Source organism: Panthera leo, chromosome A3, assembly GCF_018350215.1.
Source record: "Panthera leo isolate Ple1 chromosome A3, P.leo_Ple1_pat1.1, whole genome shotgun sequence".
Classification (NCBI taxonomy): Eukaryota; Metazoa; Chordata; class Mammalia; order Carnivora; family Felidae; genus Panthera; species Panthera leo.
This window is the reverse complement of record NC_056681.1, coordinates 8,650,696-8,662,867: the sequence shown is the minus strand read 5'-3', so window position 1 is coordinate 8,662,867 and position 12,172 is coordinate 8,650,696. Positions and strand designations below refer to the sequence as shown.

Genomic DNA, 12,172 nt, shown 5'->3' with positions numbered 1-12,172 from the left:
CTTGTGACACAGGGACAGGTAGTTCCATCCAAAGCATTTCAGATTGCTATTTGTATTCTCTATTTTGCTGGGACCCATGTACTCAAATTAAATACAGTGTGATCAACATTACGAGACTTTGAATTATGTACACTTGTGTTTCTTTGAAATTTTAAAAATTATACGCATTTAAAATAGTGTTATGTAAAATATCAAAGGGGCGTCTGGATGGCCCAGTCAGTTGAGCATCCAGTTTTGGCTCAGGTCACGATCTCATGGTTCCGTCTGTGGGTTGGAGCCCTGCATCAGGCTGTCTGCTGACAGTCCAGGGACTGCTTTGGATCGTCTGCCCCTTCCCCCCCCCCCCCCCCCCACCGCTCTGCCCTTCCCCAGCTCGCATGCTCTCTCTCTCTCTCTCAAAAATAAGCATTAACAAATTTTAAAAATAAAATACTAAAAATGTGTCATCGACCACAAAATTTGATGTATTGTGAACGTCCTCTCAAATTGCACATTTGTCAAGAAACATAATTTTGGAGCCAGGAAGTTGAGGGAGTTATAAAGCGTTTACGGTATAGGCACATGACAATGCCGGTAAGCTGGCAAAGAGAAATGTTTTGAAGTGTCCGATTCATTCAGTCGCAAATCCCTTGCAAAAAATACACCGGCCCTGTGTGGAGAACCGAAGGAAAGAACGGTAGGCATTCTTTGATTTATACTTTTGATTTATCTCAAATCTATATAGATTCGCCATAAACTATCCTGTAACCAATACCCTAGGCTCGTGCATAATGCTTCACAAATTATTCCTCAGATAATTTGCACTTATCAAACTTGTAATTATCTCAGCAAATACGAAGTTGTCTTTGAATGAGACTATTTCCATAACATACAAAGCTGGATAATTTTAGATTGTTCCCGTGTGCATGAGTCTCCCGGAACGTCTGTGGGCATCTGGAGGCGAAAAGTGTGTTTATTCTTCAGTGCAAATGATTGTCATTGTCGTGAGAGACACTGGAAGACGGCACAGGATTGCTCCGACCTTGCAGCAGATATCAGGGGAAATGCCTCTTCCAGCTCAGATGCTCCTTGAATGGTCTTTGTAAACGGGAGTTGCAGCAAGAATGACGAAGAAACGCTGCGGTCGCGATGGAGGACTGCTTGGTTCACCTGTTATATTTGGGCCTATTCGCATCTCAGCGAACTGAGTCACCCTGAGGTGCAATGCATTTTCCCAAAGATAGAAAGGGAGAGAGTAAAACAAGGCCAGACAGGAGCTATTTTTGGGCTTGGGGGCCGGACAGCCTCTGTCGGAATTACTAAACGTTGCCTTTGTAGTGTGAAAGCAGCCATAAACAATAGATAAATGAATGAACGTGGCTGTTTTCCAATAAAGCTTTATTTACAAAGGCGGGCAGCGGGCCTCGTTGATCAAACCCTGGAGTAAAGCATAAATAGATAAAGATACAGATATGAATAGGTATAAATAGATACTTGGGCTGTGGCAGAGAACGTTAATTGCCTCTTTACCACCCATTTCTCCTTCTTCTTTAAGAACAGAACCTTCATGCTGTAGAGGCCAACTGTAGCCTCAACTCTTGCCAATAAAGGTGATTCTTGAAATGAAAGCAGAAAACCTAGATGAGATGTCTGGGAATGCTCTGTAAAGAGGCCTCATCTAGCTGGCGGGTGATATTTTGCCTTCCACTTTTCTTTTTTCTTGCTTGGAACATGGGAACGATTGCTGGCACTCCAGTGGCTATTTTGTGACTAAGAGGGCAAGTCCAAGAACACGTCAGAAACAACCTCCTCCTCCTCCTCCTCCTCCTCCTTCTTCTTCTTCTTCTTCTTCTTCTTCTTCTTCTTCTTCTTCTTCTTCTTCTTCTTCGTGTTTTGGGGCGCCCTGGGTGTCTCAGTTGGTTAAGCAACTGACTTCGGCTCAGGTGATGATCTTGTGGTTCATGAGTTCATGTCCGCTCAGAGCCTGCTTGGATCCTCTGTCCCCCTGTCTCTGTACCCCTACCCCACTCTCTCTCAGAAATAAATAAACATTTTTTCCTACAAAGTTTATTCATTTAAGTAATCTCTACGCCCAACATGGGGCTCAAATTCATGACCCCAAGATTAAGACCAACATGCTCTACCTACTGAACCAGCCAGTTGCCCAGAAACCTCATCCCCTTATGTCACCGAGCCAGTGAACCAAAGCCAGCAGTAGCTGACCTCCAGACTTCTTAAAGGAGAAACAACCCTTATAAGCTTAAGCCACTGGTTAAGTCAGGTCTCTACTTGCTGTATAACCAAACTTCTGATACATGTTGATAAGGATCACGGATGTAATCGTTCAACGTACAGATATTGGAAGCAACGGTTAGTTAAGGCTATGTTAACTATGCAGAGCCAGGATTTACAACTGAAGATTCTGAATCCATCAGATCTGGTGGCCAATCCTGACTCCAGTACTGACCTCGGATAATTACTGTCTCTATGCCTCAGTTTCTTCTTCTGCAAAATAGGAATAATGTTACGTGACTTACGGTATTATCGAAAACCTTAGATATAAATGCGTGCATGTATGAAGTGACTGGCACTTTATATTTGGGAGTAAGTGCTCCCAAAATATTAATCTAATCTGATTGTCACTGTTACCATTAATTTGTCGAATTACCATTGCCATCTGGTGAATGACCATTCGCCTCTTTGAAAGAAGGATATCGCTGGGGACAATTAGTGATGGCATTTCTTTGCCACCACTCACTTTGTGGGCCTCCCCTCCATTATTAGAACAATCCATAGAAATCCACCCACGGTCTCCGGGTTTTTCGTAGTTATTATACGTCTGGCAGAGTGCAAGGTTCTGGGAGTTCCGAGGTGAGGAAGACGGTTCCTGTCTTCAGTAAGCAACAGCCACCTGCAAAACAATTAAACATTTGAAAAACAGTATTGAGTGGATGCTAGGAAGATGAAATGGGCATGGTGGGGAGAAACAGGGCTTTGGTTCTACATCGTTGTGTGGAAAGGCTCTAGAAATATAGGGGAACTGGAATCTAAATGTAAGTAATGAAGAGAGAGGTTTCTAATATTATCTGTTATGAATAGCCAAAGATAATAAGAGGGAGAATTTTAAATGTTTATTTATTTGGGGGAGAGCGCCAGCGGGGGGAGGGGCAAAGGGCAGGGGACAGAGGATCGGAAGCTGGCTCTGTACTGACAGGCTGACATCAGCGAGCCCGATGTGGGGCTGGAACTCACAAACTGCAAGATCTTGACCTGAGCTGAAGGAGCCACCAAGTGCCCCATAAGAGGAATACCGTTGAGATCGCTGACATGTTATATATTGTTCTTTTTCTCCTCTTGATCCGCTTTTCAACCTGCCTCCCTTTCTGGCCTGTATGGACAGACTCTTCCGCTCTGGTTTCCACTTGGGTCTGGCCAGTGCGAGGCACCTGCGGGAGACTGGCAGAAGGGCAGTGAGGTCGGGGTATTTATTTGCCCTGCTCCCCGCCTGCCCCCGGCTGGCTGCTTCCTCTACTGAAGGTCGCCCGCTCTTATCAGGTGGCTTTCTCCCACAGCTACTTTCTTCGGGTCCCGGCCACCACACCCTACCCTTGTGTCTTCTGGCCTGGGGGCAGGTCAGGTTCCCTGACGAAATTGCTAGCCTCAGAGTGTTCACCGGGTCTTAGTCCTTTCTCTTAGCCGTGCTCACGCCTTTGCAGTCCTCCCTATTTCAGGAAGGTGTCCGGTGTTTGCGTGGGCCCACAGACGCAGTTGCTAGCAAGGGCAAGATCTGAGTGAAGTGGCCTGAGACCAGGGCGACAGGGAAGGGCGGTGACTGCGGCGTCCTGGGCAGCGCTGGACCGACAGCTGTTCCTCAGCTCTGGCAGCTTGTGCCGTTTGAAGAGCTGACCCTAGGGGCTGCCAGACCTTCTAAATTGTGGGTGGAAACTAAAAATACGCATTAAAAATTTTTTTTGATGTTTATTTATTTATTAAAATTGTTTCAAGTTTATTTAGTTATTTTGAGAGAGACGGAGACAGCGCGAGTGGGGGAGGGGCAGAGAGAGAGGGAGAGAGAGGATCCGAAGCGGGTTCTGCGCCGAGAGTGGAGAGCCTGACGAGGGGCTCAAACTCACGAACCGTGAGATCATGACCTGAGCCAAAGTCCGATGTTTAACCGACTAAGCCACCCAGGTGACCCGAGAATTGCTCTAAGGCTGCACCCAGGTAAGAACCCACAGTAAGATTGTGGAGCCTGAATGCCTCATCTGGGCTCTCACCTTCCTTCCTTCCTTCCTTCCTTCCTTCCTTCCTTCCTTCCTTCCTCCTTCCTATTTGTTTATTTATTTATTTATTTACTTATTTATTTATTGAAAGTAACCTTTATGCCAAATGTGGGGCTCAAACTCACGACCGTGAGATCAAGCCAGGTGCCTCCTCCCATCTTCTTCATTAACTGGGTCGCCTTGAGTGAGGCACTGGGCTTCAGCCTTTCTTAGCTCTCTATATCTGTGTCTGAATCAACTTTTTTATTTAACTCGGATTTTATGATGTTAACCTGGGGTCCATGGGTCCCCCAGATAATATATAGGTGGTTTCTAGAGAAGTCTTTATTTTTTAATGTTTATTATTTAGTTATTAAAGTTTTGTTTTTTTTTTTAATTTTTTTTTTTTAACCTTTATTTATTTTTGAGACAGAGAGAGACAGAGCATGGACGGGGGAGGGTCAGAGAGAGAGGGAGACACAGAATCTGAAACAGGCTCCAGGCTCTGAGCCATCAGCACAGAGCCCGACGCGGAGCTCGAACTCACGAACCGCGAGATCATGACCTGAGCCGAAGTCGGACGCTTAACCGACTGAGCCACCCAGGTGCCCCTAGTTATTAAAGTTTTACATGTTTATTTATTTATTTATTTATTTATAATAACGTCATTTAACTTTATTTTTTCCAGCCTTTTAAAATGTAATTTATTGTCAAGTTGGCTAACATACAGCGTATACAGTGTGCTCTTGGTTTGGGGGGTAGATTCCCATGATTCATCGCTTACGTACAACACCCAATGCTCATCCCAACAAGTGCCCTCCCTAATGCCCGTCACCCCTTTTCCCCTCTCCCTTGCTCCCCCATCAACCCTTTAAATACAGTTTGTTCTCTGTATTTAAAAGTTTTGAGAGAGAGAGAAAGAGAGAGAGAGCGTGCATGAGTGGGGGAGAAGCATAGAGAAAGAGAGACAGAGGATCCGAAGTGGGCTTTGCACTGACAGCAGGGAGCCGGACGCGGGGCTCGGACTCACGAACCGTGAGGTCATGACCTGAGCTGAAATCGGAGGCTTAACCCACTGAGCCACCCAGGCGCCCCAAAAAGTCTTAAAAATCATAGGCCAATTTTTTAGGTGCTTATGTATATTTTTGGGGGTGGGGAGCTGTGCTACAACTTTCCGCAAAAAATTAAGACCATCTGTGATGGTGTTGGAAGACAAATTAAAGAATAACTCAGACCTGTTAGGTGGCTATCATAAAAAAATGGTAAATAACAAGGGGTGGTGAGGAGGTAGAGACATTGGAGCCCTTGTACGTTGCTGGTGGGAATGCAAAATGGTGCAAGTATTTTGGGAAACGGTTTGCAAACTCCCATCCCCCCGAGCACCAACGCTGAGTTGAACACCCATGAGGCTATGTACTGTGCTAAGAGACGAGACTAAAAAGGTGAGCAAACACAGCCCTGCTTCTGCCCTCTGAGATCCCATGGTATTATGGCAGAGAAGGCCTCGATCAAACAAGCAGATAAACACAAAAACTCCAATATTGACAAGTGTGACGAACACAAAGCGGATGGTGTTACAAAATTATGTGAGGATCAGAGGAACCTAGCTTGGTCCCGGGGTGGGAGCATCAGAGAAAGGCATCCCCAAGGGACAAGGGAGGGGAGACCTGGGGGGGAAATAGGAGTGGAGTTTGGAGAGGGGAAAGCAAACCACTTGAGCAAAGGCCCTGTGGTAGGAAGCAACCTGGACCATTTAAAAAGTCCTGTGTGGGTGGAGCTAAAATATACGACAGGAGGGTGGGGGAGAAGCCTAGAAAGGAAGGCAGAGGCCTGGCCAGGCGGGGGCTCAAAGGCTATTCTGGCTGAATTGTGTCCCCACCTAAAAGATGTGGTGAAATCCTAGCCCCCAAGGAACTCACAAGGTGATCTTACTTGGAAGCAGGTGGGCTTCAGGTCCAGTAAGACTGGCGTCCTTCTGAGACACAGACACGGACACACAGGGAAAGGCCCTGTGACAACAGAGGCAGAGATTGGAGTGGTGTGGCTGCCGTCCAAGGAAGCCAAGGGCTGAAGGCCAGCTGGGAAGAGGAAGGATTCCCCCTACAGCTTCCGGAGGGAACACGGTCCTGCCACCACCTTGCTTTCCGACTTCCAGTCTTCAGAACCATTTGGTGATACATTTCTGTACTTTTACGACACTCAGTTTGTGTGTGTGTGTGTGTGTGTGTGTGTGTGTGCATGCGCTTTGCTATGGCATCTGTAGGAAACTAATGGAAAAGTTATTGCAGAATTTTGGTCTTTGTCCAAAGACGATGGGAGGAGATGGGGTAAGAGCACGTTCAGGGAGACTAGTTAGGTGACTGCAGGCAACCAGTTAAGAGGCGGCAGGGAGACTGGTTAGGCACCTGAGGGGGATCGGAGGCTACAGGGGATAGGAGTTTGATGTGGTTTCCCGGGGGAGAGATGCTGGCAGCTTGGAATAGGGGTTGAGGATTAGAGAGGAAGCCACATGAACGGATTTGGGATCCCTAAAGGTGAGTGAGAGACGGAGGCACGTCAACAGTGGCTTCAAGGCTTCTGGCTTGCCCCCCTGGCCGGATGGTAGCGCCGATCACTGAGCAGGTGAACCCGAGGAAGACCAGACTCCGCTCCGCACAGGGTCTGCACAGTCAGCAGAGGAGGTTCAATGCAGTAAAACAAACGCACACGCAACAAAGCCCTTTTTATTCGTATAAACAGGATTGAAATACGCACAGGTCTGTAATGTTTTGTTTTGTTTTTTTACTTTTTACAAAATAATATATCTGAGTGGCTAGTACAAATCGGCATGTGGGAATTGATCTTTTTCTCATGAACAACTGCTTGATAATTCATGGGGTGGACGTTGCTTAACTTATTAAACCAATCTCCTATTGATGCATTTAGGTTGTTCCTAGGTTTTAAATATTCGATGGCGGGTTTTCCCATTTTTAACTTGACCCACTAAAAGAATTATGTACATTTTTACATTGGGACCCACTACACACACACACACACACACACACACACACACACACACACACACACATTTATTTACATAGCAAAAGTTTTACAGAACAGATCTTATCCTTCCTATGTATTCTACATCCTATCCTATCCTATCCAAAAAATGATAGTTGGGATCCACTAAACTACTCTCAGCACCTACTGATAGGTCACAGCCTACAGTTTGAAAAACATTTCAGGGCATGCTTATTAAGTAAAAAGACAAAAGCGCTTACTTATACTCTGTATCATTCTGAACATTTTGTGAATAACAACTTATTTCATCCTTGCAAAGTCCCAGTGGGATAGGAACGTGTATTATCCCCATTTTCCAGAGACGAAAACTGAGGCACAGAGAGGTTAGACAAGTGCCCACGGTCACAAGCTCATATGGTGGGGAGCTGTACTTCAGACCTGGACAATCTGACTGCTGTTTACACTCTTAACCATCAGCCCACGTAGTCTTAGGAATTGATGTGTTTAGGAATGTATGGTTCTAAATAGCCTCATTCAGTATTTCATAGTCCTCATTCAGGGTCTATTCCTTTACAAGACCTTTAAACAGGACACGACAAATGTACGTTGCTATTCAATACCTTGACGACTGTAGAAGGTAAACAAAGAATCCCCAAATTTACCAGTCTTCTCCAGAAACTCCGCATCAGCAACACACACACACACACACACACACACATCCCAAATCCCCAAATCCTCAAACCCCAGATGTAATAATATTAGAGAGGCACTTCTTATTCAGAGGCAGTAGGGAGCTTCCCTATTATTTATTGATTTCCCCCCAAAGTTATCAAGTTCTAAAGCCTAATTATTGGTGTAATAGTTAGCCACGATGTTTGGAGAATTGTAAGCCCCTTTAGCTAATGCATGGCATATGTCAGAGGGATTCAGCTAATTCACATATCTGTCTGCACTATTAATAGAGAAGGTTACATGCCAATTATCCAGGCTTCAATCAGCCTGTTTGGATACAATAGAGTCAGTGTTCACACACTCGATGTGCCACATTCCTTCTAGACATCAGAAGCAGCTGGTCCAGATAAAGACCACTGGGGTTTTGATATTTAGGGATCACATCCACCGAGGAGCCGGAATTGAGACTTGATTGCTACATCTTGACTGCAGGTATCTTTAACCTGGATTCTTTTGAAAACTGCCTAGTGGGTTTGCAGTTCACTGGTCTTTAAACGTTTCCTGCTCAGACTTGTTGGGTGGGTGGGTGGGTGGAGGTGCTAAGAAGAGGAGAGAGACAAAGGCACGAATAGCTGAACCGACAAAGGACAGAATAATAGGAACGGGTGAATGGATTCCAGGGAAATAAGGAACCCGCACATATTCTTGTGCCCAGTTTTAGGATCAAAGAGGCTAAGATATTTTGCCCCCAAGATTTCGACCTTGCTTGTTGAAAAAACATACATAGGTGTTTGTATGCGTGTGTATGTGTATTTCACCCCCCCCCCCCTTCATTTATTTTTTTCCCTCTGCTTCAGAAACTGGTCTGGAAGTGCCACGATCTCATCAGAAAATGCCGCTTCCGGTGGTATTTTTAACCAGGAACAGAAGCAGAAGTGTCTGGAATCACCCGAGAAAGCCCCAGTTCTCCGGAGAGCTGTTCTCAAATTTTGCTGGCACAGAGCACTGGATCAGTGATCAGGGAGTTAAAATGGCAGATGTTGGGGGCTTTGCGGGGGGAGGGGAGGCAGATACCTGAGACTCTCCAGCCGGTTTTCCTATCCTTCCCCTTCCCTCAGTGTCTCCTATCACAGCACTAAATCAGAGCCGCTGCCCACTTGCCTAAGGTCACACAGCCTGACTCTGGCACAAATGTAAACAGTCCGAAACAGGCAGTTGCGGGGCTGCTGTCTCATTACCCTCCCCGACACTATCTAAATACCGCCGTAGACCATCATACCTTCCAAAAAACACTACCAACAGCTAATAGACAACAGGCAGATACAACATGCCAGCCGTTGTTTTGTGTGCTATTCAGCTCAGTGTGTATTTTTTCCCACCCTCCCAGATGAAAATACAGTAATTAACTCCATGCAGGAAGGGGGAGGGGGGGGAGAAACTCTTTTTTTTTTTTTCTTTCCCTAGACTTGAAAAGAAATTCTGGCAGATAATTTGGCTGAACATGAAAAGAGAGAGGCTGCTTACAGCCGCCCAAATAAAGTGCTAGGTTGGTGAGGCTCTGCGGGCTGAGTTGAGTATTTCACGGCATGAAAAGCAGACATTTATCTGTTCCCATGGAGATGCGTTTTCTACTAGTCAATCAGACACTGAGGAGGTCAGACAATAGCCCGTGGATCCTTTTTGAATCTTGAGAGACAGTCAAGTCTTCCTTCATTTTAACATTCCACCGAAATTTAAAGGGGTCTAAATGATGTCTCAGATATACCTACAAACGCTGCCATTGTAATTTCAAGGGATGCAAAATAAGTGAAAACTCCATCTGTCAATGAGGAAGACGGGCGCCAGGGACCCCCCCCCCCCCCTTCCAATTTCAAATCAGAGACCGTTCTGTCACAGTCCTTATTTGCAAAAATTTGGCTTCCAAACGGAACCCCTCCCTCCTGAATAAAATAATTCATAAGGTCATAAATTAAATGCTGATAATTTCCAAATGACTGTTGGAGACAGAGCAGGGGCACTTCAAACAGAAAACTTCCTGGAAGCAAGAAAAAGCTGCCCCAGAGAGACCGCCCCCCCTCCCCAACTGCTGGAAGATAGATGCGTTGTAAACTTCATTCCTGAAGTTTATTTCCTTGCCTGAAAATGCATGCAAGGCTTGCAGAAGTGATTAGGGCTGCTATTTGACCTTATGTGTTTGTTATCAATCCCAGAGAACAGATGATGCTGGCTTGCAAAATATGTTTATTTCAGTAGGTAAATTACAATGTAAATGCCTGGAAACCGGGACTCGCATAAAGACTTTCGAAACAATCTTCTTTCAAGTGTGTCTCTTCCTACATCATTCTTGCGCATGCCTAAGGCAGAAGAAAATGTAACAGAGGTCTTTCTAGAGCTAATTGAGAAGGGAGAGGGTATTTCCATGGGATCACGTTGGAGGCAGGCTATCAAATGGGTCTTAAACAGAAGCCTGTTCACAGAATGGCAGCTTCACAGAAAACAGCAGACGGCCAAAGTCAGGATTTTGTCATAGAGGAACCTCATTCTTGTTAATGGAGTCATTCAAGAGCGGCTCAACCGCGCAAGGCAGGAAAGTAAATACAAGTATGAGCCCTGCTTGTAACAAGACAGGCCTTTTCCTTGGCTTGGCATTTCCGCGTCCCTGAAGGCAGAGATTCCTTCTCTGCCCGCTTCTCCAGGCGGGCTATCCGGAGCAAAGACACCAACCGGGACACTTGGGACACCTCGGAAAGCAATTTGGAGCAGCAAATAGCATTTGGGGGAAGGAGAAAAGCTCCCGTATATCTAATAATGTATAATATCCCATCGTTAAGGAGGCAAAAAGCAGAAATTTAACATTCTTGGGAGTTTCATTTCTGTGGAAAGACATGGCCCACGTTTCTCATGCATTATGGGTCAGTATTTGACCATTTCCTCCTCTTACTTTCTTTCTCTCTTTTTAAAGTAAGCTCTATGCCCAACCCGGGGCTTAAACTCACCACCCCGAGATCAAGAGTCACATGCTCTACCGACTAAGACAGCCAGGCACCCCTCATTTTAGTTTTTAAAATTTAAAATAGGAGCAGTACATAATCTCATTATGTACTAAAACACTCAAACAGTCTAAAGTTCCGGTCAAAGAATCAAAAATTCCTCTTTCCCTTTATTTAACTCCACTAGCTTAGGAGCTTACTAGAGAGAGCTAATAACTACTTTTAATAGTATGACACATAACTGTCAGGACATGATCCATAAATATGCAAGTGTGTGTGTGTGTGTCTGTGTGTGTGTACATAAACTCTTTGTTTTAAATATATCACCAAAATCATATTTATAGACACCAGGACAACTTTTTGTTTAATCAAAGTATCTATCATGGGCAACTTTCTTTTCTTTTTTTTTTTTTTTATCATGGGCAATTTTCTATAATAACATGGAGTTTTTTAAAAAAAAATTACCTATACATTTTGGGAAAAAGGTAATACAGGCTTCTGATTGGGGGGAATTCAAATCAAAGGGTTTGTGGGGAAGAGAAAGTCCTCCTCCTCCCCCACAGAAAATCACTAACAGTTTTCAGTGTATCATTCCAGAAATAGTCTACACACAGATCAGCATATATATATATCAAATACACCTTTCTTTGTCTTTACCTTGCATTTTTCACTTAGATCTTTTGCAGAGCATTTCATGTTAGAAAAAATGTGCTTTTTAAATGGTGGCATAGTATTTCTCTGAATGCTGTTCCTTAATGTATTTCACTTGTCCCTCCTGATGGACTTTGGGTGGATTTCAGTCTCTACTTCTGGAAACAGGGCTGTAATAAATACTCTAGTCTAGTGCACACCCTGTGATTCTTTGCTTAAACACGCCCACTGCTTTCTGAAAGCAGCAGCTTTACTCCACACCTATCCTTAATTTTTAAAAAATGTTTATTTTTGAGCGAGAGAAACACAGAGCAAGCAGGGGAGGGGCAGAGAGAGAGAGGGAGAGAGAGAATCCCAAGCAGGCTCTGTGCCCATAACAAGACACAGGGCTCAAACCCATGAACTATGAGACCATGACCTGAGCCGAAATCAAGAGTCGGATGCTTCACCAGCTGAGCCACCCAGGCGCCCCCAACACCTGTCCTTAACTTGCCTTAACCCGAAGGAGAACTGATTGAATTAAGTTATTTTTTTTTTTAAGTGAGGGTTAAAAACAGAATGAATAAGCCATTAAAAATCTATTATGAACACGTGCCCTTTCATGTAGTTTTTAGTCTT

At 44.8% G+C, this 12,172-nt stretch overlaps 1 long non-coding RNA gene across 1 annotated transcript in view; it reads left to right on the top strand.

Annotated features, from left to right (window-relative positions):
- Window positions 1–6,845, top strand: part of LOC122215390 — a 79,627-nt gene extending 72,782 nt beyond the window's left edge. The window contains exon 3 of the long non-coding RNA XR_006200343.1: window positions 6,184–6,845. This is a non-coding gene — a long non-coding RNA (uncharacterized LOC122215390). The remainder of the gene's footprint in view (window positions 1–6,183) is intronic.
- Window positions 6,846–12,172: the final 5,327 nt, after the last annotated feature.